The following is a 24,242-nucleotide window of genomic DNA, read 5'->3' as shown; positions in this document are numbered from 1 at the left end:
TCCTCTGGAGAAGGGATAGGTTTTTGGGCTTCTCTGGTGGCTCAGCTGGTAAAGAATCTGCCTGCTATGTGAGAGCCCTGGGTTTGATCCCTGTGTTGGGAAGGTCCCCTGGAGAAGGGAAAACCTACCCACTCCAGAATTCTGGCCTGGAGAATTCCATGGACTATATAGTCTCAAAGAGTCAGACACAAGGCAAAGAGTTGGACATGTCACCAAGAGTCCGACACAACTGAGCGACTCTCACTTCTTCACTTTCACTCATGCCATTGTAAATGATATACTTAAAAAGAATAAACTTATTTTAGAATAGTTTTAGTTTTAAAAAATATTGCAAAGATGATGTAGAGAGTTCCTATAGTGGAAGCACTTTTTAAATAAAAAAAAGTTTTAGTTCCTAATTTTCTGTTGCTGTTACATAAAAATACAATTGCATCTAGGCTTCCCTTGTGGCTCAGATGGTAAAGAATCTGCCTGCAATGCAGGAGACTCAGGTTTGAGCCCTGGGTCGGGAAGATCCTCTGGAGAAGGAAATGGCAACCCACTTCAGTATTCTTGTCTGGAGAATCCCTTAGAGAGAAGAGCCTGGCAGCCTGCGATCCATAGGGTTACAAAGAGTTGAACAGAACTGAGCAACTAACACTTTCACTTTCATATTGACTTTGTATATATTAACTTTATATATTTGCTTATTAATTGTAATAATTTATCTATTGATCATTTTGGATGTTTTACCTATCCAATCATGTCATCTGTAAATAAGACTGTTTTATTTCTTCTTTCCAAATCGCTAAAACTTTGCCCCTGTATTGAACTTGCCTGGACTCTCAGGAAAAAATAAGCTGTGGTAGCAAGTGTCCTACTCTTTCTCAAACTCATGGGAAAACGTCCAATATTTTTTCTTTAAGAGTGATGTTTGCTATAAAATCTTTTTTTGGTAGACATTCTTTATCTACAGTTTAGATTGAGAAAATCCACACTTTACCTTCAGTTTTTTTTAAAAAATTAAGTGAATTTTGATTTTTATCTTTTGGATGATGAATTTTATCAGTTGATATTTCTCCATATGTTGAAATGCTTTTGGTATCTTTTTCTCCTTATTTTTTGTTATATTAGTTTTCAAATGTTAAGCCAGCCTTGCATTCCTGGGACAAACCCAACCTCTGATGATATATTATCCCATTATATAACTCTGCCTTAATGATCTCTGATGCTTTTAGAGAGTCTTAAAAAAAAAAAAAAAAAGTAATTTGTCCTGCATTTCTAGTTACCTTAATGGAAGCATTGATAAAATAAGCTATCTTTCTTTTGCTGAAGATTTTTAATTTCAGTGTATTGTTCTGTCCTCCTTTTCATTTTTAAATCAGTATGACAGAGGTTTGTGTGGACACAAAGCAAAGGAATCTGCATCCAGTGCAGAGGCTTCCCATGCATGACTCAGGCCAAAAGCTGACTGCTCCTTCTCCTACACATTAAAAGGGTGTTGGCCCACCCACACCTGGCAGATTGACTACATTGAGTCTTTGACCCCTCTCCTCTCTGCTATTAACATTTTTTTCAGGCTGCTGGGTTGCTGTTCCAGTCCATCCAGCTGACTCTGGTCCTACTATTATGGCCATTAAAAGTTCAATGAAGTGCCTGGCAATTGTATTGTTGTTGTTTAGTTGATAAGTTGGGTCCCACTCTTTGCAACCCTATGGACTGTAGCCCACCAGGCTCCTCTATTCATGGGATTTGCCATGCAAGAATACTAGAGTGGGTCGCTGTTTCCCTTTTTTAAAAATTTGCTTATTTTTAATTGAAGGATAACTGCCTTACAGTATTGTATTGGTTTATGCCAAATATCAACATGAATCAGCCATAGGAATACATGTCCCCTCCCTCTTGAGCCTCCATCCCACCTCCCTCCCTATCCCACCCCTCTAGGTTGTTACAGAACCCTGGTTTGAGTTCCCTGAGTCATACTGTAAATTTCCATTGGCTATCTATTTCACATATGGTAATGTATGTTTCCATGTTACTCTCTCCATACATCCCACCCTCTATGTCTGTGTCTCCATTGAAAGTGAAAGTGTTAGTTGCTCAGTCATGTCCGATTCTTTGTGACCCCATGGAGTATAGCCTGCTAGGCTCCTCTGTCCATGGAATTCTCCAGTCAAGAATACTGGAGTGGGTTGCCATTCCCTTTTCTAGAGGATCTTTTTGACCCAGGGATCGAACCCAGGTTTCCTGCATTGCAGGCAGAGTCTTTACCATCTGAGCCACCAGGTAAGCCATGTGTCTCCATTGCTGTCCTGCAGATGATGCCATCAGTACAATCTTTCTAGATTTTGTATATGTGCATTAGTATGTGATATTTGTTTTTTTCTTTCTGACTTACTTCACTCTGTGTAATAGGGTCTAGGTTCATCCACCTCATTAGAACTGATTCAAATGCACTCATTTTTATGGCTGAGTAGTACTGGCACCCCACTCCAGTACTCTTGCCTGGAAAATCCCATGGACGGAGAAGCCTGGTAGGCTGCAGTCCATGGGGTCGCTAAGAGTCAGACATGACTGAGCGACTTCACTTTCACTTTTCACTTTCATGCATTGGAGAAGGAAATGGCAACCCACTCCAGTGTTCTTGCCTGGAGATTCCCAGGGATGGGGGAGCCTGGTGGGCTGCCATCTATGGGGTCACACAGAGTCAGATACGACTGAAGTGACTTAGCAGCAGCAGCAGCAGCAGCAGCAGCAATATTCCATTGTATATATGTACCACATATATACATTCTTTATCTATTCATCTGCCTATGGAAATCTAGGTTACTTCCATATCCTAGTTATTGTAAATAGTGCTGCAATGAGCATTGGGGTACATGTGTCTTTTTCAATTTTGGTTTCCTCAAGGTATATGTCTAGTAGTGGGATTGCTGGGTCATATGGTGGTTTTATTCCTAGTTTTTAAAGGAATTTCCATACTGTCTTCAATAGTGGCTGTATCAATTTACATTCCCACCAATAGTGCAAAAGGGTTCCCTTTTCTCCACACCCTCTCTAGCATTTATTGTTTGTAGACTTTTTGATGATTGCCATTCTGACTGGTGTTAGGTGATATCTCAATGTAGTTTTGATTTGCATTTCTCTAATAATGAGCCATGTTGAACATCTTTTCATGTGTTTATTAGCCATCTGTATGTCTTCTTTGGAGAAATGTCTGTTTAGGTCTTTTTCTCACTTTTTGATTGGGTTGTTTGTTTTTCTGGTATTGACTTGTATGAGCTGCTTGTATATTTTGGAGCTGTAAGGAATTTGCCTGCAATGCAGGAGCTGCAGGAGACGGGTTCAATCTCTGGGTTGGTAAGATCCCCTGGAGGAGGACATGGCAACAAACTCCAGTATTCTTACCTGGAGAATTCCCTGGACAGAAGAGCCTGAAAGGCTACAGTCCATAGGGTCATAAAGAGTTGGACACAACTGAAACAACTTAGCATGCATGCATGCAATCCTTTGTCAATTGTTTCATTTGCTATTATTTTCTTCCATTCTGAAGGTTGTCTTTTCACCTTGTTTATAGTTTCCTTTGCTGTGCAAAAGCTTTTAAGTTTAATTGTCCCTCTTGTTTATTTTTGTTTTCATTTCCATTACTCTAGGAGGTGGGTCATAGAGGATCTTGCTGTGATTTAGATCATAGAGTGTTTTGCCTATGTTTTCCTCTAAGAGTTTTATAGTTTTTGATCTTACATTAAGGTCTTTAATCTGTTTTGAGTTGATCTTTGTGTATGATGTTAGGAAGTGTTCTAATTTCTTTTATACCTAGCTGTCTAGTTTTCCCAGCACCAGTTATTGAAGACTCTATCTTTGCCCCATTGTATATTCTTGCCTCCTTTGTCAAAAATAAGGTACTCATAGGTGCGTGGGTTTATTTCTGGGCTTTCTATCTTGTTCCATTCATCTATATTTATGTTTTTGTGGCAGTACCATATTGTCTTGATTACTGTAGCTTTGTAGTATAGTCTGAAGTCAGGAGGGTTGATTCCTCCAGCTCCATTCTTCTTTTCTAAGATTGCTTTGGCTATTTGGAATCTTTTGTGTTTCTGTATAAATTGTGAGGTATTTGTTCTAGTTCTGTAAAAAGTGCCATTGGTAATTTGATAGGGACGCATTGAATTTGATAGAGATTGCATTTGGTAGTATAGTCATTTTCACAATATTGATTCTTCCAACACAGGACATGGAATATTTCTCCATCTGTTTATATTTTCTTTGATTTCTTTCATCAGTGTCTTATAATTTTCTGTGTACAGTTCTTTTGTCTTCTTAGGTAGGTTTATTCTTAGATATTTTATTCTTTTTTTTGCAATGGTGAGTGGGATTGATTCCTTAATTTCTTTTTCTGATTTTCCATTGTTAGTATATAAGAATGCAAGTCATTTCTATGTATTGATTTTGTATTCTGTGACTTTGCTAAATTCACTGCTTAGCTCTAGTAATTTTTTGATAGTATCTTTATGGTTTTCTATATATGGCATCATGTTGTCTGCAAACAGTGAGAGTTTTATCTCTTCTTTTCCAATCTGAATTCCTTTTATTTATTTTTCTTCTCTGATTGCCATAGCCAGGACTTCTGAAACTATGTTGAATAATAGTGGTGATAGTGGGCACCCTTGTCTTTTTTTTGATCTTAGAGGGAGTGCTTTCAGTTTTTCACAATTCAGAATAATGCTTGCTGTGGGTTTATTGTATATGGCCTTTATGGCCATATGTTGAGGTAGGTCCATTCTATGCCCATTTTTTTAAGGAGTTTCTATCATAAATGGGTGCTGAATTTTGTCAAAGGCTTTTTCTGCATCTGTTGAGATTATCATATGATTTTTTTATCTTTCAGTTTGTTAATATGTGTATCACAGTGATTGATTTGCTTATATTGAAGAATCCTTGCATCTCAGGGATAAACCCAACTTGATCATGGTGTATGATCATTTTAATGTGCTATTGAAATCCATTTGCTAGAATTTTGTTGAAGATTTTTGCATATATGTTCATCAGTAATATTGGCCTGTAATTTTCTTTTTTGTGTGTTGTCTTCATCTGGTTTGCTATCAGGGTGATAGTGTGTCACGGTCTTTGTAGACCAAGACCTGGGGACTGGAGTTGATGAGAAGAGGGATGCAGGGGTCCCAAGTCTCGAGTGAAACAAGGGTGCTTTATTTGTAGAAACACATATTTATACATCTTCATACAAGGCAGCTTTAGGCAGTTAAAAAAAAAAACAAAACACTGAGCAAAAACAAAGCCAAGCAAATAACAATCTTCAAAGGGCCAGAAAGCATTTCATATCCTGAGTAAGAGGGGCATAACTGAATAGATTACATTTAAGTAAGGTCACTGAAGGGAGTCACTGAAAGGAATCCAAACAGGTGCCCTTTCTCATGACCACAGTCCTAAGAACTGCGTGCAGCTCTGCTCGTTCCTGTTTTCCAGGAACTGATAAGGAATAGAGAATCCTTGAGAAATGGCACACAAAAGAAAAGAATAACATATTGGATCCCTTAAAGCTGAACGTCCCCTGACAATAGTGGCCTTGTAGAATGAGTTTGGAAGTGTTTTTTCCTCTGCAATTTTTTGAAAGAGTTTTAGAAGGATAGGCATTAACTATTCTCTAAATGTTTGATAGAATTCACCTGTGAAGCCCTTTGGCCCTGGGCTTTTGTTTTCTGGGAGATTTGTGATCACAGTTTTCTTTTTTTTTTTTTTTACTGCTTGTAGTTGGCTCATTCATAATTTATTTTTTTTCCTGATTCAGACTTGGAAGATTGAGCTTTTCTAAGAATCTCTCCATTTCTTCTATGTTGTGAAAAGACAGGAAGCAAAAAGCAAAAGAGAAAAGGAAAGATGTACCTATTTGAATGCAGAGTTCCAAAGAATAGCCAGGAGAGATAAGAAAGCCTTCCTCAGCGATCAATACAAGGAAATAGAGGGGAATAATAGAATGGGAAAGACTAGAGATCTCTTCAAGAAATTTAGAGATACCAAGGGAACATTTCACGCAAAGATGGGCTCAATAAAGGACAGAAATGGTAGGGACCTAACAGAAGCAGAAGATATTATGAAGAGATAGCAAGAATACACAGAAGAACTGTACAAAAAAGATCTTTACGACCCAGATAATCACGATGGTGTAATCACTCACCTAGAGCCAGACATCCTGGAATGTGAAGTCAAGTGGGCCTTAGGAAGCATCACTCTGAACAAAGCTAGTGGAGGTGATGGAATTCCAGTTGAGCTATTTCAAATCCTGAAAGAGGATGCTGTGAAAGTGCTGCACTCAATATGTCAGCAAATATGGAAAACTCAGCAGTGGCCACAGGACTGGAAAATGTCAGTTTTCATTCCAATCCCAAAGAAAGGCAATGCCAAAGAATGCTCAAACTACAGCACAACTGAACTCATCTCACACGCTAGTAAAGTAATGCTTAAAATTCTCCAAGCCAGGCTTCAGCAATAAATGAACCATGAACTTCCAGATGTTCAAGCTGGTTTTAGAAAAGGCAGAGGAACTAGAGATCAAATTGCCAACATCCACTGAATCATCAAAAAAGGAAGAGAGTTCCAGAAAAACATCTATTTCTGCTTTATTGACTATGCCAAAGCCTTTGACTGTGTGGATCACAATAAACTGTGGAAAATTCTGAAAGAGATGGGAATACCAGACCACCTGACCTGCCTCTTGAGAAACCTGTATGCAGGTCAGGAAGCAACAGTTAGAACTGGACATGGAACAACAGACTGGTTCCAAATAGGAAAAGGAGTACATCAAGGCTGTATATTGTCACCCTGCTTATTTAACTTCTATGCAGAGTACATCATGAGAAATGCTCGGCTGGAAGAAGCACAAGCTGGAATCAAGGTTGCCGGGAGAAATATCAGTAACCTCAGATATGCAGATGATACTACCCTTATGGCAGAAAGTGAAGAAGAACTAAAGAGCCTCTTGATGAAAGTGAAAGACGAGAGTGAAAAAGTTGGCTTAAAGCAGAACATTCAGAAAACTAAGATCATGGCATCTGGTCCCATCACTTCATGGCAGATAGATGGGGAAACAGTGGAAACAGTGGCTGACTTTATTTTTCTGGGCTCCAAAATCACTGCAGATGGTGATTGCAGCAATGAAATTAAAAGACGCTTACTTCTTGGAAGGAAAGTTATGACCAACCTAGATAGCATATTCAAAAGCAGAGACATTATTTTGCCAACAAGGTCCATCTAGTCAAGTCTATGGTTTTTCCATTGGTCATATATGGATGTGAGAGTTGGACTATAAAGAAAGCTGAGCGCTGAAGAATTGATGCTTTTGAACTGTGGTGTTGGAGAAGACTCTTGAGAGTCCCTTGGACTGCAAGGAGATCCAACCAGTCCATCCTAAAGGAGATCAGTCCTGGGTGTTCATTGGAAGGACTGATGTTGAGGCTGAAACTCAAATACTTTGGCCACCTCATGTGAAGAACTGACTCATTGGAAAAGACCCTGTTGCTGGGAAAGATTGAGGGCAGGAGGAGAAGGGGACGACAGAGGATGAGATGGCTGGATGGCATCATCGACTGGATGGACATGGGTTTGGTGGACTCCAGGAGTTGGTGATGGACAGGAAGGCCTGGCGTGCTGTGGTTCACAGGGTTGCAAAGAGTCGGACACGACTGAGCAACTGAGCTGAACTGAACTGTCCATTTTATTGACATATTGTTGCTTGTAATAGTCTCTTATGATCATTTGCATTTCTGCATTGTCTGTTGCAACCTCTCCTTTTTCATTTCTAATTTTGTTGATTTGACTCTTTTCTTTTTTTCTTGATGAGTCTGGTTAAAATTTGTCAACTTTGCTTGTCTTCTCAAAGAACAAGCTTTTAGTTTTATTAATCTTTTCTATTGTTTTCTTCATTTCTTTTTCATCTATTTCTGCTCTGATCTTTATGATTTCTTTCCTTCTAATTTTGTTGTTGTTGTTGTTCTTCTTCTTTTCCCAGTTGTTTTAGGTGTAAAGTTAGGCTGCCTGTTCAATGTTTTTCTTGTTTCTTGAGGTAAGATTGTATTGCTATAAACTTCCCTCTTAGAGCTGCTTTTGCCGCACCCCATAGGTTTTGAGTTGTTGTGTTTTCATTGTCAATTGTTTGTAGGAATTTTTGATTTCCCTTTTGATTTCTTCAGTAACCTGTTCGTTATTTAGAAATGTATTGTGTAATCTCCATGTGTTTGTGTTTTTTACAGTTTTTTTTTTCCCTGTACTTGATATCCAGTCTCATAGCATTGTGGTCAGAAAAGATGCTTGATACAATTTCAATTTTCTCAGATTTACTGAGATTTGATTTGTGACCCCAGATGTGATCTACCCGGGAGAATGTTCCTTGTGCACTTGAGAAGAAAGTGTATTCTGCATTTGGATGGAATGTCCTGAAGATATCAGTTAGATCCATCTGGCATGATGTGTCATTTAAGGCTTGTGTTTCCTTATTAATTTTCTGTTTTAATGATCAAGTCACTGGTGTAAGTGGGGTGTTAAAGTCCCCTCCTATTATTGTGTTACTGTCAATTTCTCCTTTTATATCTGTTAGTGTTTGTATTGAGGTGTGCCTATGTTGGAGGCATAAATATTTATAATTGTTATGTCTTCCTCTTGGATTGATCCTTTGATCATTATGTAGTGTCCTTCCTTATCTCTTGTAATATTCTTTATTTTAAGATCTATTTTGTCTGACATGAGGATTGCCACTTTGGCTTTCTTTTGATTTCCATTTACATGGAATATGTTTTTCCATCCTCTCACTTTCAATCTGTATGTGTCTCTAGGTCTGAAGTGGATCTCTTGTAGACAGCATATATATGGGTCTTGTTTTTGTAACCATTCAGCCAGTCTGTGTCTTTTGGTTGGAGTGTTTTATCCATTTACATTTAAAGTAATTTTTGATATATATGTTCCTGTTGCCATTTTCTTAATTGCTTGGGGTTTGCTTTTGTAGGTCTTTTTCTTCCCTTGTGTTTCCTGTTTATAGAAGTCCCTTTAACATTTATTGCAAGGCTGGTTTAGTGGTACTAAATTCTAACTTTTGCTTGTCTGTAAAGCTTTTGATTTATCCATCAATTTTTAATGAATTCTTTGCTGGGTAGAGTAATCTTGTTGTAGATTTTTCCTTTTCAGTAATTTGAATATATCCTGCCATTCCCTTCTGGCCTGCAGAGTTTCTTCTGAAAGATCAGCTGTTATTCGTATGGGGTTTCCCTTGTATGCTACTTGTTGCTTTTCCCTTGCTGCTTTTAACACTCTTTCTTTGTGTTTAACTTTCATTAGTTTGATTATTATGTGTCTTCATGTGTTTCTCCTCAGGTTTATCCTCTATGGGACTCTCTGCCCTTCTTGGACTTGACTGACTATTTTCTTCCCCATGCTGGGGAAATTTTTTACTATAATCGCTTCAAAAATTTTTTCATATACTTTCTTTTTCTCTTCTTTTTCTGGGACCCCTATAATTTGAATGTTGGTGTGTTTGATATTATCCCAGAGGTTTCTGAGACTATCCTCAGTTCTTTTCATATTTTCCCTTTATTCTGCTTTTCAGCAGTTATTTCCACCATTCTGTCTTCCAGCTCACTTATCTGTTCTTCTGCCTCTGATAGTCTGCTATTGATTCCTTCTAGAGTATTTTTAATTTCAGCAATTGTGTTGTTCATCTCTGTTTATTCTTTATTTCTTCTAGGTTCTTGTTAAATGTGTTAATTGATTCCTGCATTTTCTCCATTCTGTTTTTGAGGTTTGGGATCATCTACACTATCATTAGATCTTCCTGGTGGCTCAGACGGTAAAGCGTCTGCCTGCAATGTGGGAGACCTGGGTTCGATTCCTGGGTCGGGAAGATCCCCTGGAGAAGGAAATGGCAATCCACTGCAGCACTCTTGCCTGGAAAATCCCATGGACGGAAGAGCCTGATAGGCCACAGTCCATGGGGTCGCAAAGAGTCGGACACAACTGAGCGACTTCACTTTCATACTATCATTACTCTGAATTCTTTTTCAGGTAGTTTGCCTATTTCCTCTTCATTTATTTGGACTTGTGTGTTTCTAGGCTGTTCCTTCATTTGCACAATATTTCTCTGCCTTTTCTTTTTTTTTTAAACTTATTGTGTTTGAGGACTCCTTTTCCTAGGTTTTAAGATCAAATTCTTTCTTCCTTTGGTTTCTGCAGGTAAGGTTGGTCCCGTGGTTTCTGTAGGCTTCATGTAGGCTGTGATTTGTGCTTGTGTTCTGGTGGGAAAGGTGAGGGGTTTTTTTTGTCTTTTTTTTAAACCTCTGATGGACAGGGCTGTGTGAGGTGGTAATCCTGTATGCTGATGATTAGGCTTGTATCTTTGCCTTTGTTGTTTGGATGAGGTGTCCTGCACTGAGTGCTGCCGGTGGTTGGCTGATGCCAGGTTTTGTATACTGGTGGATGCCTGTGTGGGAGTTCTTGCTAATTAATGCACCCTAGGGTTAGGAGTTCTCTGGCAGTCTAGGGTCTTGGAGTCAGCACTCCTACTCCAAAGGCTCAGGGCCCAATCTCTGGCCAGGGAATGGAGATTCCACAAGTGGTTTGTTATGGCATTAAAGGGGATTAAAACAAACACACAAAAAGAAAAGGCAAATCCCAGACAAATGGCAAATACAAAATCAGGCAAATAATAGAAAAAGTAATGAAATATACACAAGTCTATATACACCACTAAAAAAAAAAAAAAAAAAACTCCCTCACCAAAAAAAAAACAGTACAATAGATTGGCCCAGCAAGCAAAAGAAACCAAAAATGATATCAACCAGTTAAAAACAAAACTAACTAAAGCACAAACTGGAAAACAAAACCAAATCAAGGTGCCAACTGGGGAATAAAGCAATGAAAACAAAACAAACTACCAAACATGGTGAAAAAAGAAAGAGAGAATAGAAATACAAAGTTAAATAGAGATAGATAAAGAAGATTTACATAGATTAAAGAATAACTACAATAGGAAAAGCAAACAAAAGAAAGAATGTAGAAAAAGATAATAAATTTTAAAAATTTTTTAATAAAAAAAGGAAAGCCCCACAAAATAGCAAAAGGCTAACATACAGGCAGAAGTATATAAAAGAAATAAAAAGTGTGATTAAGAAAAATAATTCTCAAAAAAAAAAGAAAAATAATTCTCAAAAACTTAAATAGATTTAATAGTATTAATAAAATCAACAATTGTAGCAACAGAGGGGGAAAAAAAAGAAAAAAAATCCAGAAGCAACTACAGAACTAGTCAACATAAAAGAATAATAAATGTTTTTCTTGAATCTCAGCTGTCAGCATCCTTTCCCTTGCTGTGAGTCACACTCCACCTCTCCTCCCTAGGATGCCCTTCAATACTGGGCTGATCTCTGGACCTGCTGTGGGGGCTGCTCAGACTAATCTGGTTCTGCTTCTGTGTGTTCTTGCCTCCAGTATCCACACCTGCCAGAACTATTGCATTTTCTTTTGTGGGAACACTCATTGTCCTTTTATATACTCCATAGACACAGAGTCTGCCTAGTTGACTGTGTGGACTTAATCTGCAGCTTATACAGCTGGTGGAAAGGTTTTGGGTCCTCTTTCTTAGCCACACTGCCCCTGAGTTTCAATTGTGGTTTTATCTCCACCTCTGCATGTACTTTGGCCACCTCATGCGAGGAGTTGACTCACTGGAAAAGACTCTGATGCTGGGAGGGATTGGGGGCAGGAGGAGAAGGGGATGACAGAGGATGAGATGGCTGGATGGCATCACTGACTCGATGGACGTGAGTCTGGGTGAACTCCGGGAGTTGGTGATGGACAGGGAGGCCTGGCGTGCTGTGATTCATGGGGTTGCAAAGAGCCGGACACGACTGAGCGACTGAACTGAACTGAACTGCATGTGAGTCATCCACAGGCCTTTACTCCTGAGGCTTCCCTGGAAGACTTGGGTCTGCCCCATTGAGGCCCAGGTATGGAGGTAGCATAGCTGCTTGGTTCACAGGGGCTCTGGTAGCACCAGGTACTCAGGAGAGCCAGTGGCTAGGTCAGCAGGAAACAGTGCTCTTAGGGTTTTTTATAGCCTCTGGCAGCTCTGTCCCAGTGGGGATCGAGTGTGAATGTGGTGGGGTTTCTTGGATCATGGGGATCCTGGCAGTGCCAGGTACTCAGGGGGGCCAGTGGCTATTGTCACGAGATACGGTGCACTAATAGGGCTTTTTCTAGCCTCTGGCTGCTTTGCGTCAGTGAGAATTGAGCATGGAGGTGGTGCAGCTGCTTGGATCTTGAGGACCCTGGTGGTACCAAGTCTGTATCTTGGGGACCCTGATGGTGCCAAGTCTGTTTGTATCCTGGGGACCCTGGCAGTGCTAAGTGTGTACCACTTGGCCGCAGGAGCTATAACCCTATCAGAATCTTTTTCTAGTCTCTGGCAGCTGGCAATCAGAGGGCCTCTGACTGGTCCTTCTCTGTTGCTTGGTGCATCAGGTGCTTAAAGGGACAGCCTCTTTGTGGTCCTCATTGTTCAGCTACTGGTGCTGCTCTGTGGGGAGAGAGAGGCTACAGTACTGGTCCCACCCACTACACGTGACTCAGCAGTACTGCCCTGCCTCCAGTGGCTACCTGGTTTTCCTCCACAGGCATTTTCCATGTGATCTCCCCCTTGACGTCCCCTCGGGCTGTCTCCATGCAATCAATAGCAGACCTTGCCCTGAGACTGCTCTCCAATCCCTACGCATCATCTCCCAGCCACTATGCTTTCTAGGGGACTTGCATCCTTGTCTGGGGTATGTATGGCTATGACAAGGACTCTATGTGTGATTCTTATTCCATTCAGACTGCCACAGATCAGCTGCTACAGTCAGTCTCAGCCTCAAATGCTTTTCCTCTGTCCTGGACAATTGCCCCAATGTGGGGATCTGACCCCTGTTTCAGTTCTCCACCTTCCAGGTGCAGATCCAGTCCTGCTCACTCTCCTCTTCTCCCCCTGCTTCCTTCATCCCACTGAATTTTGCGTGCTCTATATGTTCTTTTCCAGTGGGCAGGTGCTCCTGCCTGCTCTCTGCTGGTGTTCTGCAGGATCTTTTGTCTCTGAAGGTGTATTCTTGATGTATCTATGGAGAGAGATATAATCCACTTCTGCCTACTCCTCCACCATCTTGTTCTCCCTTGCTGTTTCCTTCTGCAGGGAATCTTCTCAACCCTGGAATTGAACCTGTGTCTCCTGCATTGGCAGACAGATTCTTTACTACTGAGCCACCAGGGAAGCCCTGGCAATTGTATTGGGTTGGTCAAAAAGTTTCTTTGGGTTTTTCCATAACACTGTACCAAAAACCCTGAGTGAAATTCTTGGCCAACCCAATATATTCTCCTGACAGATCAGCTGTTGTCCATCTTGTTTTCCTGTAGTCCTTTCCATTTCTGGTGTATTTCATGGCATTGTGGATTTGTTTTGCTGTTCTTTAAAGTTTAAATCCCATTTTTAGCCACTCATGGTTTAATTTAAGTTGGTAGACCCCTGAACCCTTGCAGTAGGCTGAACAGTGCCCTCCTCAAAGATGCCCACATCCTTATCCCCAGAACCTGTCAAAGACACAAAAAATAATTGCAGGTGTGATTAAGTTAAAGATTTTGAGATGGGGAGATGATCCTGGATTACCTGGGTGAACCCTAAATGTGATCACAAGGATCCTTGTAAGAGGGAAGCTAGAAGATCAAATGAGGAAGTAGGAGATGTGATGATGGAAGGGAGAGATTGGTGGGATTCAAGGAAGAAGTTGTGAGCCAAGTAGTGTAGGCAGCCTCGGGAGCTGAAAAGCAGGAGATTCAGATTCTCCCTTGAAGTTCTAGAATGAACCACCTCTGCCGACACCTTGACTTCAACCCAGGCAAAGCAATTTTGGATTTCTGAGCTCCAGATCTGTAAAAGAAAAACATTATCTTGTTTTGAGCACTGAGTAATTTGTGGTAATTTGTTACAGTGGTGACTGAAGAGGTCTTTGGGGCCTAGGAAAGAAAACAACAGTTTCAAAGGCCCTTGATGAATCATCTAACTTCGGAGAAAACAAAACAGAACTTTAGGTCCCGCCCTGATGCTCCAGGCTGGTTGCATCTATCTGGGACTTACCATCCCCTGTCAAGAAAGGCAATGCCAAAGAATGCTCAAACTACCGCACAATTGCATTCATCTCACATGCTAGTAAAATAATGCTCAAAATTCTCTAAGCCAGGCTTCAGCAATATGTGAACCGTGAACTTCCAGAAGTTCAAGCTGGTTTTAGAAAAGGCAGAGGAACCAGAGACCAAATTGCCAACATCCGCTAGATCATTGAAAAAGCAAGAGAGTTCCAGAAAAACATCTATTTCTGCTTTATTGACTATGCCAAAGCCTTTGACTGTGTGGATCACAATAAACTGTGGAAAATTCTGAGAGAGGGGAATACCAGACCACCTGACCTGCATCTTGAGAAATTTGTATGCAGGTCAGGAAGCAACAGTTAGAACGGGACATGGAACAACAGACTAGTTCCAAATAAGAAAAGGAGTACGTCAAGGCTGTATATTGTCACCCTGTTTATTTAACTTATATGCAGAGTACATCATGAGAAACGCTGGACTGGAAGAAACACAAGCTGGAATCAAGATTGCCGGGAGAAATATCAATAACCTCAGACATGCAGATGACACCACCCTTATGGCAGAAAGTGAAGAGGAACTCAAAAGCCTCTTGATGAAGGTGAAAGAGGAGAGTGAAAAAGTTGGCTTAAAACTCAACATTCAGAAAACGAAGATCATGGCATCTGGTCCCATCACTTCATGGGAAATAGATGGGGAAACAGTGGAAACAGTGTCAGACTTTATATTTTTGGGCTCCAAAATCACTGCAGATGGTGACTGCAGCCATAAAATTAAAAGACGCTTACTCCTTGGAAGGAAAGTTATGATCAACCTAGATAGCATGTTGAAAAGCAGAGGCATCACTTTGCCAACAAAGGTCCGTCTAGTCAAGGCTGTGGTTTTTCCAGTGGTCATGTATGGATGTGAGAGTTGGACTGAGAAGAAAGCTGAGCACTGAAGAATTGATGCTTTTGAACTGTGGTGTTGGAGAAGACTCTTGAGAGTCCCTTGGACTGCAAGGAGATCCAACCAGTCCATTCTGAAGGAGATCAGCCCTGGGATTTCTTTGGAAGGAATGATGCTAAAGCTGAAACTCCAGTACTTTGGCTACTTCATGCGACGAGTTGACTCATTGGAAAAGACTCTGATGCTGGGAGGGATTGGGGGCAGGAGGAGAAGGGGACAGCAGAGGATGAGATGGCTGGATGGCATCACTGACTCAATGGATGTGAGTCTGGGTGAACTCCAGGAGTTGGTGAGGGACAGGGAGGCCTGGCGTGCTGCAATTCATGGGGTTGCAAAGAGTCAGACATGACTGAGCAACTGAACTGAACTGAACTGATACCTCCCCTTCCCAACAAAAAACTACACAACTCATTGGGCCAGTCTCTGACAATGTCCTACTCTCAGCCTCTTCAAACCTAACCTGTATTAACTACTCTAGTCCAAACTACACTGGTCTTACAAACTCTACTCCCTCCTTCTGTTCCACTTGGGTTCTGGAACAGCACAAATAATTGGGCCAATCCAGGAATCTTCATTCTCTGTGGGACCTATGCATATTCATGTCTCCCGTTGGACCCCCCTGGACCTTGCATCTTGGTCTTCCTGTCCCCGGGTCTAATATTCCTCAAAGAAGAAGAGATAGAACAAATAGTCTACCCCCAGGGGGAACTTTCCCACCGAAAAAGAGCAGCTGTCATAGCCCCTCCTGATTAGGGCTGGCATAGCAGCAGCCCTAGGCACCGGGATTGGAGGCATCTCGACCTCTGCCCATTTCTACTACAAGCTGTCCCAAGAACCTAATGAAGACATGGAGCGGGTAGTGGAGTCCTTCGTTTCAATTCAAAAACAAATTAACTCATTAGCTTCTGTGGCCCTTCAAAATAGGCGAGCCCTGGACCTTCTCACCACAGAAAAGGGAGGGACCTGCCTTTTCCTAGGAGAGGACTGCTGCTATTTTGTTAATGAAACGGGCATAGTCCAGGGCAGAGTCAAAGAACTTAGAGACAGAACTGAATGCCACAGAAAAGAGTTACAAACCCTTTACAGTCCCCAAAACCTGTTCCAACAGGTCCTCCCTTGGTTGCTCCCTTTCCTGGGACCACTGGTACTTATCATTCTATTCCTCTTATTTGGACCCTGTCTCTTCAATCTCTTTCAAAGGTTTCTCCAAGAATAGATCCAGGCCATCTCTCGAGATCGGGTCAAGATCATTCTTCTTCTCGAGAGCCTCACCCTAAGCTCAGAAAAAGGAGACCCTGGGCCCTAGGATGATCCTCCATTCCAGACCCCAAATCATCGCCCATATCCAGCATGAAGTAGCCAGAGAGATATGGTGCCCTTTTCCCCATTTTTTTATGATTTCAGGGTCTGGAATGAAGGAGTCTTTTGGGCCTAGAAAATAAAACAACAGTTTCAAAGGCCCTTGCTGAATCATCTAACTTGGGAGAAAACAAAACAGAACTTTAGGTCCCACTCTGATGCTCCAGGCTGGTTGCATCTATCTGGGACTTATCACCCCCTGTCCAGAAACCTTCCACCCACTACACCTGCCCAGAAAACTTATCACCCCCTGCCCAACTACAAATGCCATCTCAACTAAAGAATACCCAAAACATCACATCTGATTAACGTTTCCCTTATCGCTTCCACAAACCTCCCTATAAATATGGAGCCTCCCTGATCCCTCTCTGCGCTCAGCCTGGTCCTTAGGCCAACTGTTGCCCCCTCCTTGCCTGAATGAAGGTAACCTACTTCTGTTGAGGTCGACTTTCCTCCTTCTGCCTCAGCCTGGACTGAACCTTACAGTGACAGGAAATGAATAGTCTTCTACTTGTGTAACAAGTTTCTGGGTGTAAGGGGAAGGTTAGGATTCAGTATAGATCTGGAATTGCTTATTGACCAGTTCAGGGTGGAGCTGGAAGCACACAAACCTGTCCTACATAAATAGACCAGGGGAGGAGTACACAAAAGGGCTTGAAGCAAGACCTGGACCAAGTGTCTTCCAAGGAGCTGAAGAGACAGCCAGCAGGAGAGGCTAATGGGACTTCCAACTCCAACAGGTCCTACAGTGAGTTTGCACAGGTAAGGGCCACAAAATGTGGATGGAAGTCTGAGCAGTAAATATTTTTAGATATTGGATCCTATCTTGCTTGCATGTGTGTGTGCTTGCTAAGTCTCATCAGTCGTGTCCGACTCTTTTGCGACCTTATGGACCGTAGCTTACCAGGCTTCTCTGTCCATGGTGAGAGGGTAACAGGCAGGACGGCCAGGGGTCTCCAAACGGAGGAAATAGGCTGCAAGTGTCAGACATTTTTATCTCTCTTAAGCGGCAGGAGGAAACAAACTAGTGATATTTTTTTCCCTTCTTTATACAAATTTAAAAGGAGGTTTCTCTTAAAATACTGTGTTCCCATAATGACACCTGGTTCCACCTGAAGTTAACTATCCTCAAACCTTGAGTCAACCAATGCATTTTTCTTATGGAAATGTTTGTCTTAAGTCATGTTAATGTACTGTGCATTTACCCCAGACTCTGTCTTCAAGTTGGTTCTGCCTAATGGCTCAGAACCTACTTGACAAATCATTATGTTATACTCAGTCATTGTTTCCCTAATCTATGTAAACAAAATAAATCTGCCCTTCTACAAGATTCAAGTCATTCATTTTATGGCCTGGGAAGACTTGTCTGGTGCCAAGATTATCCCAAAATACATCTTACGGATGAGGGACCTGGTGCCATTCTGAATTTTAAGACATTCCTTTCTTTCATTAACAGACTGCTAGTGACTCTATAACATCCAGCTGAAGACTAGCAGGGGGGTACTCTTTCTGCCCCCTTCTGATGCCTATGTCAGAAGCTTTCTCTATCTCCTTTATACTTTAATAAAACTTTATTACACAAAAGCTCTGAGTGATCAAGCCTCGTCTCTGGCCCCGGATTAAATTCTTCTCTTCCAGAGGCCAAGAATCTGGCCTCTTTTCGTGGTTCAGCAACAACCTTTCAGTGGGATTCTCCAGGCAAGAATACTGGAGTATGTTGCCACGCCCTCCTCCAGGGGATCTTCCAGACCCAGGGATCGAACACACAAGTCTCATGTCTCTTCATTGGAAGACAGGTTCTTTACCACTAGCACCACCCGGGAAGCTCTCTATTATTCCCATATTAATAATGGAGAAGAGAATCTCCACAAGGGTGTTGGTCTGGATTTTTTTTTTTTTAATGTTTATTTATTTGTCTGATGGGTCTTAGTTGCACCACATGGGATCTTCATGTGTCATGTGAGAATTTTTGTTGTGCTACACAAACTCTCTAGTTGTGGCACGTAGGTTCAATAGTTACAGCATGTGGACTTAGCTGCTTCCTTGTGTGTGGGATCTTAGTTACCTGATCAGAGATCAAATCTGTGTCCCCTGCATTGCAAGGTGGACTCTTGACCACCAGACTGCCAGGGAAGTCCTAGTCTGGATGTTTTTTGATGTGGGTTACTGGCACCCAGTAAGGAAGAAGGATAGATACAATGCACGAAAATGCCTGCTGGTAGATGAAACAGTAGGTGCTGAATTCTAGGAGGACAGATGAGACTGGAGGTTCCCTGTAAGACTGGGGAATTCATCCACCAAGAGGCTGGGGAAAGAAATCGTGGGCCTCACTGAATCAGGGCCAGATGTGGTTGAATATTCTGCAAGTAGGTTATTTAGCTTGACAGTTTAGTAACGCTTCACTTATATGGGTATAACCAAAAGTCAGAAAGGATATAAACATTTCATGAGTAGTCAAAAATGAATATTTCAGTGTTTGCATTCTTTGGTTTTAGAACAGCCTCAGAGCTCTTGGTTCAGCTGTCTCCATTCTTCTTGTGCATATAATTCCAAGGAGTGTAATTATCTGATCACTGACCAACTAGATAAAAAGCAGCAAGAAGCCAGGAAGTGAGGGCACCAAATGGACAATTAAGAAGCAACAGCTGACAGCCTATGTTACAGTTTGTCATTGTTATTCAGTCACTAAGTTGTGTCCATGTCATTGCAACCCCATTGATTGTAGCCCACCAGGCTCTTCTGTCCATGGGGTTTTCCAGGCAAGAATACTGGAGTGAGTTGCCATTTCCTTCTCCAGGGGATCTTCCAAGACCAGGAATTGAACCCATGTCTCAAGCATTGGCAAGCAGATTCTTTTACTACTGAGCCATCAGTAGGGAATCATTAACTATTAAAAAGTGAACATACACACTGGTACCTCCAGATGCTCCAGCCTCCCAGCCTTTCCCCAGCACTTCCCAATCTCTTTATAATCTATCAACTAAAGAGTTAACTTCTAGCAGAGCAGAGTCCTCCAGACCCTGCCTTAGCACCAAGTGTCATTTCTGTATCGATTGGTCTTCTGTTGTTGCTGAGTGGCTAAGTCGTGTCCAACTCTTTGCAACCAACCTCATAGACTGCAGCAAGCCAGGCTTCCCTGCCCTTTACTATCTCCTGGAGTTTGGTCAAATTCATGTCCATTGAGTCAGTGATGCTATTTAACCATCTCATCCTCTGCTGCCCTCTTCTCCTCCTGCCCTCAGTCTTTCCCAATATCAAGGTCTTTTCCAATGAGTTGGCTCTTTGCATCAGGCGGCCAAAGTATTGGAGATTCAGCTTCAGCTTCAGCATCAGTCCTTCCAATGAATATTTCCTTTAGGATTGACTGGTTGGATCTCCTTGCAGTCCAAGGGACTCTGAAGAGTCTTCTCCAGCACCACAGTTTGAAGTCATCAGTTCTTCAGTGCTCAGTCTTCTTTATGGTCCAACTATCACATCCATACATGACTATTGGAAAAGCCATAGCTTTTACTATACTACCTTCTGTATGTTACATGCCTTCTATATGTTAATAATTTGATTATTTTACCCATGAACATGGGTGTACATTGCTTTAATAATTGAGAGATGAAATTCCTCCCTCAACATCTAAAACAAGAAATCCAAAAGTGTAACAGTTAGGGTTGTTTCATGTAGGGAGAGGACTCATAAAATTATAGGCCAGTGGGCATAAATATATTATGATGAAGGATAATAATTGATATGTATATTAGTGGGTCTTGGTCATTAAGAAAAGTTTATTGTTTGCCACATACCAGGTGCTACTCTTACTATTACATCCTCAGGAGTATTGTATCCTCAGGAGGAGGTTGCTGTTGTTCAGTTGCTCAGCTTAATCTATTGCAGACAACAGGCAAGAGCATGGTACACCTTAAAAGTTTTAATCCAAAGTGGACTAAGCATCTTAGAGGTGTTTATATAGAATTGAACCCTTACTCATCTAGACAACTAACTTCTTGAGAATGATTCAGTCTTCAGGGTTCCAGAGCTGGAACTCCTAAATGAAACAGAACAATGACCTGTCTGTATTACTTACGGCCAAAATGTATGTGCTCTTGTGTAGCCAAATTCATCTTTCCATGCCAGTCCTGTGCAAACCTGAGCATTGGCTCCCTCGGGCTTACAGTACTTCCCTGTTTATGTGGCTGATAGTATTTCCCTGTACACCTGGGCTTCTCACCCCTCCCTGCTCACCTGGACTGGCCATATCTCCTTGTTCACCTGTGTTAATCACTTCTTTCTGCTCACCTGGGCTGATTACCCATCCCTGCTCATCCAGACTGATCACCCTTCTCTGCCCCCTGGACTGGTGTTGCTTCCTGGTTTATCTGAGCTGACCACACCTCACTGCCCTCCCTTTTTCTTTGCCTCAGTGGGCCTCCTTCATTTAGCTGTGGTGGCACCAAGGAGAAACAAGCCTCCTTTGTCATTTCTGACATTATGTTGTGATTAAAAACGGCATCCTCGTCAACTCATCTCAGACAGCCGCTCAAATCACAGTCCCCAGAAAAACAGGAGTTGAGAATAAGACACATCCTTGATGAGCTGGAGATGTGGTTGGATGAAAACAGAAAAGACAAGTTCAGATTGTAATGTGGCACATGATAAAAACCGAAACAATATGCTTTTCAAATACAGGGCGGAAACATGTTCAAGGTTAATTAATGGAAAATTTTAGGGTCAAAGAAGACAGTGAGCTACAAAGTAGGCAACAAATGTGACCTTGACCGATTCTATGTGGATTAGGTCACTGGAGTCTTCTACACAGGAGAGGGAGGGGACCCAGAATTCCCACCCTTCTCTAGTAAGGTGCCCTCATTAGCAGATGGGACTTGACTAGTCTGATCACTTTATTAACATAATCATTCACCCTAACCACTTATTCGCAGTGTTAGCCAGCTGTACAGACTAGCAGCTGGCCAAAGAGACAGAAAAACCCAGGCAAAGCTGCAGGTCTGATGGATGGATGCATGTTCTGCAGTAGGGTTCCAGGTGAGGGATGCTCACATTACAGATGCCCAAAAGCAACTGTGTACTTACTTCAAAGATTTCGCAGAGCAATAAGGAACCAGGGCTCTTTCAGGCATCCCAAAGCGCTGACCCCAGGACCACACTTATCACACACAAATGAGAGATGGAGCGTGGGAGCCATTGGAAGTGGCCGACACTCAGGCCAGACCATGTGGCTCCAGGAACCCTCCTTTCTCTGTAGGTCTATTCCCATCTCCTCTCATTCTCCTTTCTGCCTCCCTCTCTGCAGTTTTCCCTGTCTTACACTCTGGCTTACTTGAGTTCCTTCTCACATCAGCAAAGCTCCTTGGCTTCTCCACATCAGGATCTTTCTGGCTCCCTCTGCAGTTCTCTAATTCTTTCTGTGATTATTATTTTTTTTTTCTTTCTGTGATTCTTAAGAAAAAAGTTTAGATGGCTCAGTTTTTGTTTTCCTGCCAGTTGGGTATCAGGGCTCCCTGGCATGTCTAAAAGTCCTAAAGGTAGATGCCCAGCTCAGTGTCCTCAGAAGAACTGGGGTCTTACAAGGTGGCCCTTTCAGCCAGACCTGGGCCCAGCAGGCTGGGATCTAACTTCCTTAGCAAAGACTGGGCAGTGGATTTCCTATTTCTGAAAAGCTGGAAAGCTGTTTCAGTTGGAGATCGAGTTCTGCATTTTCACCTCTGTTCCCTTCCCAACAGGCTAGGTGACAATGATGTCACTTCCTTTCTCCATAAAATGATAATAACACTGTTTGCCACACACCAGGTACTACTCTTACTATTACATCCTCAGGAGTATTGTATCCTCAGGAGGAGGTTGCTGTTGTTCAGTTGCTCAGGCATGTATAACTCTTTGCGACCCCATGGAATGCAGCACGCCAGGCTTCCCTGTCCTTCAATATCTCCAGGAGTTTGCTCAAACTCATGGCCATCAAGTCAGCAATGCCATCCAACCATCTCATCCTCTGTTGCTCCCTTTTCCTCCTGCTCTCAGTCTTTCCCAGCATCAGGGTCTTTTCCAATGAGTTGGCTCTCCACATCAGGTAGCCAAAGTATTGGAGCTTCAACTTCAGCATCAGTCCTTTCAATGAATATTCAGAGTTGATTTCCTTTAGGATTGACTGGTTTGATCTCCTTGCATGAGGAAGTACTAACCTTAAGTCTTATTCAACTGGAGAAATGGAGGCAAAGAGCAGTTGAATAACTTGCTGAAGGTCACACAGCTAGTAAGTGGCAGAGCAGGGTCTGAACTCTGTTGGTCTGGCCACAGAATCCTTTCTCTCCACCAGAGTTAAATCATGCTACTGTACTGCCATTGCAGCATCCCTCAGGCTCCAAGGAAAAGTAGGCCATGAGATTAAAGAAGCTGCAGAGGGCCTTAGCTCTGTTCTGCAGAACAGGACAGTCCTTTGTTTCAGGCCAGGAACATTTCTGCCCTTTGCCTGTGTCCTCTATGAAGGGCATGGGAGGTGTGAGCCTGTCAGCAAGTATAATCTCGAAAACTTCTCTCTCAGTTAACTTCAAGGACTGTTTACCCAAGTGGACACAGGAAGATTAGGCAATTCATTGATCCGGCATGTAGGATGGGTTTGGGTGTGACCAAGCGCACTGTGGCTGTCAGAGTAAATCCATTCCATAGAGCAACTCAGACACCCACAGCAGCTGGGATAGCCCAGGACATGTGTTGGGATGTGGCTCATGAGCTGGGACTCAGCATCCACCAGTGATTCAAGAGTTAGGATGAGGAACTTCCCTGGTGGTCCAGTGGTTAAAACTTTGCCTTCCAACACAGGGGGTGCAGGTTTGATCCCTGGTCTGGGAGCTAAGATCCCTCATGCCTTGTGGCCAGAAAACCAAAACATCAAAAAACAGAAGCAATGTAACAAATTCAATAAAGACTTTAAAAATGGTCCACACACACACACACACACAATAGGCTTAAGAAAAAAGAGGATGAGAATAGGACAGCCTGCAGTTGGATTTTCCATTTTATGCTCAAACATGGGGCTTCCCCAGTGGCTCAGCAGATAAAGAATCCACCTGTAATGCAGGAGACAGAGAGACTTGGGTTTGATCCCTGGGTCAGGGAGATCCCCTGGAGGAGGAAGGGGCAACCCACTCCAGAATTCTTACCAGGAGAATCCCATGGACAGAGTAGCCTGGGGGCTACAGTCCATGGAGTCTAGAAAGAGTCGACACCACTGACCACGCATGGGGCCCAGGCCATCTCTCCAACTGTCTGGCTGAGGGCAGCCCTAAGTCTGCATTAGTGGCAGGTGTCTACTGCTGAGGCAGGCAGGAAATACCACGCAGCATCCGGCTGGGGTTTTAGGCACTGATGATGCTCCTCACCGGTTCCCTTCCTGGGCCCTGCTTGCCAGGAGCGAGGTCAAAGAAAATGCCATTGTTTTGGAAAAACCTCCCCACTCTGCAGCCCTCTGCCTGGGGCCATCTCCTTGGCCTGAGGTAGTCGCTTGCCCACAAAGGCTGCACTGTGTGACCCTCAGAGTGAGTTTTCATAAATCAGACAGCAAACATCCGAACCCTCGGGCGAAGTGGACTCAGTGCTTGTGCCAGAGGTGATGGGACAGGTGCGCGTCACCTGGCCGGGGAAGCGGGGGTGAGGGGCGTGCTATTTTTCAGTGGGCGCAGCGAAGGGTGGATCAGCTGGCCAGACCCGGTAAATTGTTATTTACAGTTTCTGAGCTTTTAAAAGAGGAGCCTCCGCAGCATCGGCCCTGACTCCAGACCTGCCGCAGC

This window comes from Bubalus kerabau, chromosome 5, assembly GCF_029407905.1.
Source record: "Bubalus kerabau isolate K-KA32 ecotype Philippines breed swamp buffalo chromosome 5, PCC_UOA_SB_1v2, whole genome shotgun sequence".
In the NCBI taxonomy this organism is placed as follows: domain Eukaryota; kingdom Metazoa; phylum Chordata; class Mammalia; order Artiodactyla; family Bovidae; genus Bubalus; species Bubalus kerabau.
Note: the sequence above shows the minus strand (reverse complement) of the source record.